Source organism: Helianthus annuus, chromosome 8 (assembly GCF_002127325.2).
Source record: "Helianthus annuus cultivar XRQ/B chromosome 8, HanXRQr2.0-SUNRISE, whole genome shotgun sequence".
Lineage (NCBI taxonomy): Eukaryota > Viridiplantae > Streptophyta > Magnoliopsida > Asterales > Asteraceae > Helianthus > Helianthus annuus.
This window is the reverse complement of record NC_035440.2, coordinates 123,631,238-123,644,799: the sequence shown is the minus strand read 5'-3', so window position 1 is coordinate 123,644,799 and position 13,562 is coordinate 123,631,238.

Sequence of the window (13,562 nt, the reverse complement as noted above, 5' to 3'; positions counted from 1 at the left end):
TGCGAGGAACCACACAAGCTTCCAAAAGGTACTTGGACCCTTCCAAGTCACATAAAGCCAAAATGATCAATACGAATCCTGGCTAGAAAATATCAGTGTGATGAATACACCAAGACATCCATTTGAGATGCATGCTTTAAGAAAAGGTGTAAAATGACAATGAAAGTATGATTCATAAACTTCATGTCAAAAAAAAAAAAAAAAGAATGAACTTGGTTCAGACCTTAAAAGATCACTGATTTTTGAGATCATTAATTAGAATCTCAACTCGTTCTTGTGACAAGCTTTTAAGCTATTTTAATGTCCTTTGAAACGAGTTTAATGATAGATATAATGTCTTCTATGACATTGACAGTTGTGAAATTTCTATCTTTCTCCTGTCTAGTAATGTGTAGAATAACGCATTATGTAAACATTTAGTTACGTTTTGAAATGGTCTAAATGGTTTAATAATACCATGTCCAATGAATCATCAATGCGATGAACTTATATGTAATTTAAATTACTATTATTGTCTATATTATAGCATTCAGAAATGGCTGGCTCCGACGAAGTAAACAGTCATCCAGCACAGGGCAATACCAGAATTAACATTACTGGTGCAGAATTACAAGCTATAATCACCGTTGCAGTCTCTCAAGCGGTTGATGCTAAGTTTAAGGAGCCAAGTAACGTTTGGTCACAAACTCACTCTAAAACTCATTCTAAATCTCACACTCATAAGAAGAGTGAGTCAGTGCATTCGTCTAACCAGGGTAGTATACCCAAAAGACAGATAGATCTTGAGCCGACCCCTAGGTACACCAAGGGTTGTACCTACAAGTATTTTGTTTCCTGTAAGCCGAGGGATTTTACAGGAGAAAAAGGGGCGATAGATTGTATGAAGTGGTTAGATGAGATGGAGACGGTGATAGACATTAGCGGCTGCGCTAAGGAAGATGTAGTTATGTTCGTCTCCCAATCTTTTAAGGGCGATGCCCTTACGTGGTGGAAAGCACTTGTACAGTTCACCGGGAAAGTCCATTTGTATAATCTTTCCTGGGAGAAGTTTGTCGATTTGGTTAAGGACACTTATTGTCCTCAACACGAAGTAGAGCGTGTGGAGACTGATTTTCTCACTCTCGTAATGAAGGATCTAGATTGTAGATCCTATGTGACAAGTTTCAATTCCATGTCCAGGTTGGTACCATATTTAAACACCCCTGAGCCGAAGCGCATCGCGCGTTTTATTGGTGGTTTGGCCCCTGAGATTAAGGGAAATGTGAAGGCTTCTAAGCCAACCACCTATAGATCTGTTGTGGATCTATCACTATCCCTCACATTTGATGTAGTGAGGAGCAGGGCAAAGAAAAATTCTGAAGAGGGAAAGAGGAAGAGAGAGGATGATCAGTCCTCTCAATCGAATAAGAAAGGAAAGGGGAACTCTGGTTCCAAGAAGGGGCAGACTGATGACAAGCCCAGATGCAAGACTTGCCATATAAGACACTTTGGCAAGTGCAATCGGGACCCACATGCCAAACCATGTAGGATTTGCAAGAAGAAAGGGCACAAGTCTGTTGAGTGCCGAAACATCAAGGATGCAACCTGTTATGGTTGCAATGAAAAGGGGCATATTAAGACCAATTGCCCCAAGAATGCGAAGAAGCCTGAAGAGGCTAAGAAGAACAATGCCCGAGTGTTCCAAATGCAGGCAAGGGAAGCAGTGACTGATGATAACGTCATAACAGGTACCTTCCTCATCAATAATATTTATGCTAGAGTCTTATTTGATTCCGGTGCTGATAAGTCCTTTGTAGATCATAAGTTCTGTAAGTTATTGAATTTGCCTATTAAGACTCTAGACATAAATATGAGGTAGAACTCGCTGATGGTACCTTAGAATCCGCCTCAACTCTTCTTGACGGATGTTCAATATCCATCAAGAATCATTCTATCCCGCTGTCTCTCCTGCCAATGAAATTGGCTGGTTTTGATATAGTTTTAGGCATGGATTGGTTGTCGCATAACCAAGCCCAAATTGCCTGTGATAAAAAGCTTATCATTATCAAAAACCCTTCCGGTGAGTCCGTCACTATCCAAGGAGACACACAATACGGGTTGCCAAGCAACGTGTCTATTCTTAAAGTATCACAGTGTTTGAAGGGTGGACGTGTCATTTACATGGCACAAGTGTCGGTGAATAATCCAAAACCGAAGATTGAAGACATCCCAATTATTTCAGAGTATCCTGATGTCTTTCCTGAAGAATTACCTGGATTACCTCCTGAGAGGCAGGTAGAATTCAGGATCGACATTCTCCCTGGATCTGCGCCTATCGCACGAGCTCCGTATCGCCTAGCGCCTACCGAAATGAAAGAGCTCAGAACTCAATTGGATGAGTTATTGGAAAAAGGTTTCATTCAACCCAGCTCTTCGCCTTGGGGAGCTCTAATTCTGTTTGTGAAAAAGAAGGATGGATCAATGCGCTTATGCATTGATTATCGTGAACTGAATAAGGTAACGATCAAGAATCGTTATCCTTTACCCAGGATCGATGACTTGTTCGATCAACTCCAAGGAGCGAGTTACTTCTCAAAGATAGATTTGAGATCTGGGTATCATCAACTTAAGGTTCGAACCGAAGACGTTCCGAAGACGACATTCAGAACAAGATATGGACACTTCGAGTTCTTAGTGATGCCTTTTGGGCTCACTAATGCGCCTGCAGCATTCATGGACCTCATGAATAGAGTCTGCAAACCATATTTAGATAAGTTTGTCATTGTTTTTATAGATGATATACTTATCTACTCGCGTAGCCAAGTGGAGCATGAAAAGCACCTTCGATGTATTTTAGAACTGCTTTGACAGGAGAAGTTGTATGCCAAATTCTCTAAGTGTGAGTTTTGGCTTCGCAAAGTTCAGTTCCTTGGACATGTGGTTAGTGAACACGGTATTCAAGTAGATCCTGCCAAAGTAGAGGCTGTAATGAATTGGGAAGCGCCTAAGACACCTACAGAAATTCGCAGCTTTCTGGGTTTAGTAGGATATTATAGGAGATTCATTGAGAACTTCTCAAGAATGGCTGCACCATTGACTTCCTTGACCCGTAAGAATGTGAAATTTATCTGGGGTCCCAAGCAGCAGGAATCCTTCGAGACTTTAAAGCAAAGATTGAGCAACGCTCCGGTTCAGTCCCTACCAGAAGGAGTTGAAGACTTTGTTGTTTATTGTGATGCTTCACACACTGGCATGGGGTGTGTACTTATGCAGAGGGGCAATGTAATTGCCTATGCATCGCGACAGCTAAAGGTGCATGAAAAGAACTACACCACTCACGATTTGGAATTGGGTGCTGCGGTATTCGCACTAAAACTGTGGAGACACTATTTGTATGGAACTAAATGTGTGATCTATTCAGATCACAAAAGTCTCCAACATTTGTTCAATCAAAAAGAGCTCAATATGGGACAACGTCGTTGGATGGAAACATTAAATGATTATGATTGCGAGATTCGCTACTATCCCGGTAAGGCGATTGTGGTCGCAGATGCTCTAAGCCGAAAAGAAAGAGTTAAGCCGATTAGGATCAATGCAAAGAGTATTGAGTTAAAGAATAATTTGAATGAAAGGCTGTTGGCGGCACAAAAAGACGCTGTATTGGAAGATAATCTTCCAAATGAAAAGTTAGGTGTAACTGCGGAACAATTAACACCTGGAAGAGATGGAATACTTAGAATGAACGGCAGAATTTGGGTTCCCATTCAAGGAGGACTTCAGGATGTGATCCTTCAGGAAGCCCACAATTCTAAGTATTCGGTTCACCCGGGAGGTGACAAGATGTATCAAGACTTAAAGGCCAATTATTGGTGGATAGGTTTGAAAAAATCTATTGCCACCCATGTAGCTAAGTGCCTGATATGTGCTCAGATTAAAGCTGAACATCAAAAGCCATCAGGTCTTCTACAACAGCCGGAACTTCCCACCTGGAAATGGGAAATGGCAACCATGGATTTTATAACCAAGTTACCAAAAACAAGGCACGGAAATGACACTATATGGGTTATAGTCGATAGACTGACGAAGTCAGCTCATTTCTTACCCATCAAGGAGACTCATAGCTCTGATAAGTTAGCCCAGTTATATGTCGATAAGATTGTAGCTCTTCATGGAGTACCGATGGCTATTATCTCGGATAGAGATACTAGATACACCTATCACTTTTGGAAAAGTTTCCAACAATCTTTGGGCACCCGTTTGAATTTTAGTACTGCTTACCATCCTCAGACTGATGGTCAGAGTGAGCGTACTATTCAAACTCTGGAAGACATGCTTCGTGCATGTGTTATTGATTTAGGTGGTAGATGGGATGACCACCTGCCATTGATTGAGTTCTCCTATAACAATAGTTATCATACCAGCATTCAAGTTGCGCCTTTTGAGGCACTATATGGTCGGAAATGCAGAACGCCTGTCTGTTGGGAAGAAATGGGAGAAGCTCAGATATCTGGACCTGATATAGTCCTTGAGACTACGGACAAGATTGTCCAAATTCGAGATCGCCTAAAAGCTGCCAGGGATAGGCAGAAAAGCTATGCTGATATGAGGCGAAAGCCTCTAAAATTTGAAGTAGGCGACAAAGTGTTATTAAAAGTGTCACCCTGGAAAGGTGTGATGCGTTTTGGTAAAAAGGGCAAGTTGAGCCCTAGATACATCGGACCATTCGAGATCCTCGAATGTGTCGGCAGTGTAGCATATAGGCTAAGATTGCCAGAGGAGCTGAGTGGAATTCATGATGTATTCCACGTTTGTAACCTCAAGAAGTGTTTAGCTGATGAATCCTTAGCAATGTCTCATAAGGATGTGCAAGTTGATAAAAGCTTAAGGTTCATTGAGAAACCTATATCGATCGAGGATCGACAGGTCAAAAAGCTCCGAAGAAAGTATGTACCTATAGTAAAGGTTAAGTGGGACGCTCGTAGAGGTCCCGAGTATACGTGGGAAGTGGAGTCCACTATGAAACAGAAGTACCCTCACTTATTCCAGTAAATCTCGGGGTCGAGATTTCTTTTAAGGGGGTGAGGATGTAACACCACGTAAAAACGTGTCCAGTTATATATAGACACGTGTCCCGAACTTTAAGCGAGTGTATTCTCGTGAAGGACTTAAAAGGTCAACATGCCCAAACTTGAGCCTCTGATTGACACTTCGTGGGAGATTTGTTCTTAGTCAAAAGGTTAATTGAATACAAGAAGCCATTTCGTGTACACATATGAAAAATAAGGCTACGGGAATTAAACATGTCAACATGTTAAGTTTACCACTGAATGACCTTTATGAATAATTCCCGAAAGCTTTATAAATTATATTGACACGTTGATAAATGGCTATTAGGGAGATTAAACCTCGGCTACTAATAATAGTTCATAATTCAATTCAAGAATTTGAAGTTCATACGAAAAGCCGACAAACCTTCATGTTTGGACAACTTCTTTAAGTACAAGGAAACACAATTGCATGGCATTATTATTGGGGATTCAGAACTGGTTATATGGACTATTGTACTGAATTATGGGTCAAGATTCGGACAATAGAAATGCATGGTGAAGTGTATAAAAGTTATAAAATTTTTGTCCTCTGGTCAACGGTTACGGACCGTATGGCCCTAGGCTTACGGTCCGTAAGGTGATAACTGGGCGTTGTAAATTAAGTTCGGTTACGGACCGCATACGTTTTGACTTACGGTCCGTAAGAGCTGGATACGGACCGCAAGACTTTCAGCTTACGGTCCGTAAGATCGTCGCTGGGCAGAAATTTTGGACAGATGTATGTTAAGCTGATTAACCGACTCCAAATGACTTGTTTCGAAACCATGGATTGTTGAACGGTAAAAATAAACCACTAGGACACCTGGGGTGATCCTAGGGCCTTCCATAACAGCTGGGCATGATCTAAGAGTTCATGATCTAGTATAAATAGGCCTTGAAGTTGAGTTTCAAAAACTCACATTTGCAACAATCAAAAATAACTGATCTCTAGAGCTCACAAGGACTTGGAGAAGACTTTCAAGGGTAGAAAAGATTGCTAGGACCTTAAGTAAGCTTCTAATTACTTATTTAGTTGTTTAATTTAGATTAATTGCCTTAAAGTCAAACTTTTAGTAGTTTCAGTTTGACTTTCATTTTAATTACATGTGGCTTAACCACTGACCAAATTGAAAGTGGTTATGAAACCACATTAGTATAGGTGATTAACCCCTGAAAGGGTGTCTCCTAATTATCTCGTTTGACTGATTAATTGTCGGGTCAAAATAGTTTGACAAAAAGTCAAACTGGACAGAATTGACAAAAATGATTCAAATTAATAAACCTGAGGTTCTAAATTATATTATAACATTCTAATGACTCGGTAATGACTATATAAACATGTTTTATCAGTCCTAATCCGACAATTAATCGTCTAAGGGCAGATTATAACCGAAAGTCGCAAAAGCTTGACTTTTGCTATGACTTTCAATTCTGACCCATTCAAGCTTATTTCTTCCATGTTTTAAGCTTCCATTAGGACCATAATACATTGTAGTATAACTCTCTGAAGTTATATTGCATGGTGCCTAATCGTTTGTAGTTTATGCTCTTGATCGTAATTATGCTCACTAATGCCTAAAACGTCCTTTTTGCATAAAACCGAGATTTTTAGCAATATGAATGAACTAAAACCTTTGCTACTGATATTTAGACATGCCCCAAAAGTTTGACATCAGTTTGAGGTCTAGAGTGAGAGTTATGCTAAATATCGTAATTAAAGAACTACTTAGTAATTAAAAAGCGTATTTAGCATTAGGTCCATCTAGACCCAATTTTTGACACCAATCTTTTTACCTACCGATGTTAAATATTATTTTGGGATTTTTGAAGATTTTTATTTATTTTTAAACTAAACTTAACATAAGATTATAGCCTAATTCCGGTAATTACCGATTTTGCCCTTTTCATGCATAAATTGAGTTTTACATAATATTTTGAAGCCAAACTTTTTGCCACTGATCCTAAATGATAAATGTATTATTTTGAACCTTATAAACTGACCAAAATATCAGATTTCTTATTTTTACCATAATAGCCCTTTAAATCACATATTTAGCGTTTTTAGCACCTAGTATGGATCAAAACTATATTTATCATTTAAAACCCATAACTTACTGATGTTTTAAGTTAATTTACATAATATTACAGTAAGTTAAAGTTTTAAACTCAGGAACCTAATTTTTAGCTTTTAAAAGTCTATGTAAAATTACCAAAATGCCCTTATGGGACTTATTTTGGTCTAATTTGCTTTTGGGCATAAATGTTGATATACTACTGTTATATTAACATATTTTGAGCATAATAATGATTAAGACCTGTTTATAGCTTGTCGGGTCTAAATCACATTCTATCCCGTTTTCCGTTTAATCTACCGGTTAGGTCCGTAACGTTTCTTTCTAGCTAGTCGGTCTAAGTCTTTGACTTAAGTAAAGACCCGTTAGCATCCTAATAGATAATTAAACCTTCTATACAGATTTATAGCTTCCAGTAAAAAGTATCTTTCAAGAACTTTAGGAATTTACTGCTACATCAGGTAAATACTTTTAACTTATTTTCCCTATACGGGCTTGGGATACGGTATATTAATACCGCTTGGTCGGGTATGGGATTATTATGTCAGATTGTAATTTAATAAATCCGCATAACCCGTTTTAATCTGTATTGTTTGATAACATAAACATTTGGGGGTTAACGATCGTGTCCTGGATATCCTTGGCTCATTTAAGTTATTAATGGCCACGACCTATGCACGGGGTGCAGGCATGCACCTGACAGATGCAAATGCTAAATATTAATTTACCCACAAGTTGGGGATAACTCCTCTGTGGGTTCTATAAGTGGTGAGTCAGTTAATCATGTCCGGCTTATAAACCGGCCCCACATGTATGACAAGCATGTAAAACTGTATACAAGATTTTAATAAGATTGTCCCAAGTTATAAAGGATTTGTGCCTTGTGCATCTAAACCAATTTTCTTAAATGCTTTCAAAACGAGTCAGTTAAATTGTATTTACCAGTGTATACTGACGTATTTTCCTAAAGATTGAATTGACAGGTACTTAACGAAATAGGCTGGAGCTATAAGGTGTTGTAGAGGATCTTGCAAATCCCATAGATACCCGGAGTCTGTAGTTTTTGTTTCTTTGTACTTTATGATCCGCCTGTGGATCTTATTACATTCCAGTCTGTATTATTCTTGTACTCGAACATCGACAGACAGTATGGTTTGTAATAGTTTATTTACCCAGCCTTCCGCTGTGCTATATATTTGTGTACGTTGACAATGATGATATCAACTACGTTAGATACTCCCCACCAGGCCACCGGTAATACGTGGAATTATTGGGGTGTGACACCCTCGCATCTAACCCCTTACATATATCATTTGTGGTATACTCACTTGTAAGACTGAATAATGGGATTCTGGATACGGGAGTATATTCAAGAGGTGGGACACATGAATGAGTTAAGTTCCTAAAACATCTAAATCGTATCCTGAGTAAATTGAAATTTGTGTGAGAATTTAAAATGGATCAGTATATCGATAATCTACGTGAATTGTTTAATTCTGTGTATGAAATTGAAGCTTAACGGTACTAGTAACTTGTCTGATAAGCTTATATGATTCCCTGACACGCTCGCCAAAATTATGTTTGTAAATAGTTTAATTTCTTTACATTTTGCAATTTAAGTTTCTGTATTTCATTTCCTAGTTTAGAAACTTTATTAAAATCTAAAAAATATTTTATTTCTGCTTTGTTTTCCAACAAACTAAAGTGGAGAGTTGATTGTTGGATTCTTAAAAATTGAAGCAGATGCAGGAAAAGTTCTGGACTGGAGAATGAGGAGAGCTTATCTTGATGAAGATTGGGTTGTTGAAAAAGTCAAAACAAGTTCATTAACTTGATACTTGTTATTTTCAGGAAAATGTTTGAAAATGTTAAACAAAAATCAGTTTGTTTGTCAAAAAAGATCAACCAAGGTCATTAAGTTGAACTTGGTAGATTAATTGAGTAATCAGGGTCATTAACTTGGACCTGAATACTTGAGTGGATTTCTAAGCTGATTAATTTTGTGATTTATTGTTAAAATCAATAGATTGTAATGTTATTGGTTGAGTTACAGGTTGTAAATTCTATCATTCCCATGGCTCATAAAGTCAAAGTTTAAACCCGACAAAGATCCTAGATCCCAGCATACCGAGAGGGGGAGTCTGAGAAAGGGGGAGTCTAGAGTTCTGGATCAACAGTCAAAGGGGAGACTGAAGATAGAGCTAGGATGAGTTCTTGAACCTGTGAAGAGAGAGTTGTTACAATGAGGAGACAGAGTTGGAGAAAAGATCAAGATTGAAGACTCGACGCCGAAGACTTCGTCAACATCCAAGGGGGAGTCTGTTGGTGCACTGAATGTCTGTTAACTGTGTCTTATTCGAGTCTTAGGTCTAGATAGGTTATATTGGAGCACGGAAATCAAGAATAGGTTTTAGAGAGTGATTCCGCTCCAAATGACATTCATGTCATTTGAAGCGAAATCAGGAAATCATGTAATTCCGCTTCTGATGTAAATGAGTGATTCCGCTCCTAGTGTATCTAGGTGATTCCGCTCCAAAGTTAGCTGATGATTCCGCTCGTAATGATCACATGGTGATTCCGCTCTTATCGTTTGAAGCGGAATCAGCTCGACTATATATAGCTGATGTGTGATCTCATTCCATAACTTTGGAGCGGAATTAGAGTCGAGGTGCTGCCGAAATTTTGTCAGAAATCATTGTAACCGACTCGGAAAGTGTTAATAGAAAGGAAATTAAGAGGATAAAGCTGTGTGACTTCATTTACTTTGATTCCGCCTCTGTATATGAAGATGAACTGCCTTATACTGACTGTTTAGGGTCATAACACGGTCCAACACTTAGATCACTACCAGAAAAATGGGACATTATAGCCTTTGTAACCAGAAACTCTGTTGCTTTTAAGGAGATGAGTTTGACTTAGCTTCATGGTAGGCTCCTCACTTATGAGAGAGAGCTTAACCAGAAAAAGAAGCTACAAGAGTCAAGAAAAGTGGCTGATGACTATGCTTTTTGTAGCACAACACTTTTTGGTCAGGAAGAAACATCTGGTGGTAGTAAGGATTAGAGTTATGATCATTTCATTGACATAAAATCTGGTGGAGCATTCAACTCTGATTCTTACTCACCCAACTATGCTTTCACAGCAAATGGGGGAAAACCAGGTTTCTGACAACTTGTCCTTTGAATGTCACACCCCCAAAATCCACCTGCGGAGTATCACCGCTTGGGAGCGTGACTGACCAGGATCAAGCCACCAATCATATAGAACAATATATATAGTAAAAGTAATTGCCATTAAATCAAACCAAATCCATATGAAAGGTGTTCCAAAAACATAAGTAAGTTATCATTGTTTAGCGGAAGCGTATAATTAAAACCCATCACAATAAAGTATCAAATGTCGTATGAGTTTAACAAGACAATCACGATCCAAGCCCACAACGACCAGCTCCTCCCTGTGCAAGCTCCATGTATCTAACGACCTGCAAGGCATGTAACAGAGGATCAACAACTAGTTGAGCGAGTTCACAGAAAGTAACTGCGTAAGAGTAAGTTCGTTTGTAACATGTGGCTCTACTGGGCCGATAGTACGTTCTATTGGTGGGGGCTTCCCATGTTGTATAACCACTAGACTATTCGTAACCATAAGTATCCTTCACAACCGAGGATAGTAGTAAGTATAATTACACGTAGGTTTTACGTGAGTATCCTTCACAACCGAGGATAGTGGTAAGTATAAGTCTACGTAGATTGTAAGTATGTGTCCTGCACAACCGAGGACAGTGAATAGCATAAGTATGTGTCCTGCACAACCGAGGACAGTGAGTAGCATAAGTATGTGTCCTGCACAACCGAGGACAGTGAGTAGCGTAAGTGTATGTCCTGCACAACCGAGGACAGTGAATAGCTTAAGTATGTGTCCTGCACAACCGAGGACAGTGGTATGGTAGTCTAGTAACAATGTAAGTACAGTTCTATTCAATCTCAATCCTTCAATCCCAATTCCCGTGCCCTGGGAATCCCATGCCTTAGTAAGAGTGTGAACTCACCTTGGTTTGCTCGGTATGCTATGCTCTAGGGTTTATCAAATGTCTAAGTCCGTTACACACGACCTAGGATATGTTGTACATGATACGATGTAAGTGTTTGCATCAAATTAGGGTTTCCAAGTCATGAGAAATCAAGCAACTGTGCTTTTGTGTGTTTATTGTGTACATGCAATTATCACATAGGATGTTCACGCATGCAGGATCATGCAGTTGCTTTCAGTATTATACCATCATATAAGGGGTCATACCGTTATATGAGCAATTACAGTAACATGTAGTCATGTACAGACATCATACAATAAGTAGCATTCAATATTATGCATACAGTGGTGATGGATAATCATACATCATTCAATAACAACTTGGTTCAGTTAACAAGTCAACATACTCGGACCGTATAACTATTAACAAGGCTCGGATCACTAATGTATCTAATAAAAGGTCGGACCACATGTCTACATGTAAAAGTCATACCAAGTGGGTTATGTATAACAATTCGGATAAGACTCCCATGGCCCAAAAAAACTCGGATCTTATGCACAAGTTTATAAAATTCGAACAGGGGGTGGGGGTTTGGGGCCATGAAACTCGGACTAAGTGGGTTACACTTTACAAGGTCGGACAAAGGTTCCTGGGCCCAAAACTCGGACCCTTGCCATTCACAATAAAAAGTCGGACATCCCTTTATCACATAAGGTCGGACATCCCCTACATAGGATATTCGGACCTTGTGTCATGTTCATGAAGTTCGGACATCTTAATCATGATTTATTTAATAACCATTCGGATATATATATGTACAAATGAAAGGTCGGACAGAATGTATGGGCTTATAAAATTCGGACAGGGGAATGGGAAGCATAAAAAGGTCGGACATGGGGAAAGGGTTGAAACTCGGACCCCTTCACACCCTTGCCAGAAATTCGGACAAGCATACATGTCAAAAATTCGGACTATGCTACATTTTAAAAACTCAGACATCATGTTAATCAGTAAAACTCTGACAACCTTGCATCAACTTAAAAAAAGTCGGACCCTTATAATAACCATTCCAAAAGTCGGACCATTATAAAAGTCTGATTATTTCAATCTTTAAACAAAAGTCGGACATGTCAATGTATGTTACAAAACTCTGACCAAAACAATCATACCTACTACGAATGTTCCAGTTCCTAGGGATTGCATCAGTTACATTTTATGTTCTCAGACGATGTGAAACCCTAATTACATATATGCAGAACTCGTGAACAATCAATCGATGATTACAAGCAAACATTATGCGAACAATCTTATCGTCATATCACTAATCATTCATCAAAATCTCAATAATCAGGATCACATTAACAATCACAGAACATCATATGAAAACTAGGGTTTTCATGAACACATAATCAAGAATTGATACAATCAACAATCAATTAAACAATAAGCATTTACCTTGTGTCGATTCTAGAGAAAATGTAAAATCAAAAGTGATGAATAGCTTGCCAATGATGATGTGATGATTGCCAGAGAAAACCAAAGAATGAAAGTACGTGCCTTGTTTCTTGTGTGAGGTTTAGTGAAGAATTAGGGTTAAGTATCATATAAGTTTCACTAATCACTCTACACACCCTTAATTATTACATTTTACACAAGCACACCATCTCACAACAATTTCACAATTTCACCACCAATTTTATGCATTAGACAAGTCTTTCACAAATAACACATAACCAAGCACATTCACACAATACACTTCTTTGTATCAAAACGTTAGAGTTCCATAACGAATTAAATGTGCAAATAAACCACTAAACAAACAATGAACGCGCAATAAATGCGAAATAGAAATCTTGGAAATTCGAGTTGTCACATTGAATTTATTGAGCTTCAACATTTTGACCCCATAGATCTGGAAGAAATGGACATTTACATCAACTTGCTTTGTTGAGTGCGAGAACAAGCAAGTTTTACAAGAGAACTGGTAGGAAGTTTCTAGGGTTGCATGGGAATTTAAAAGTTGGGTTGGATAAATCAAAGTCAAAGTGTTATAAGTGTAATAGGCTTGGTCATTTTGCTAGAGAATGTAGGAGCCAAATCAGTGGTCCTATATTTACATACCCAAGTCCAAGACCTCAAAACACCCAAAACACTGTCCATTATTCCTAATATACCTCTGCACATCACATGCGAAGCACTGCTCACTTTGCACACCCTATAAACACTGTTCTTGTCGATTATGTCCAAACCACTGTTCCTCAAATCCAATATGTTCAAGCCGCAGCACATCAGGTCCAAGTGCAACCTACACCATAAGTTGTACAAACATCTGCTCAGGCAGAGACCATTCAACATAGCTTCTTTACATAAGGCTTTGTTGATTGGAGTAGCTTA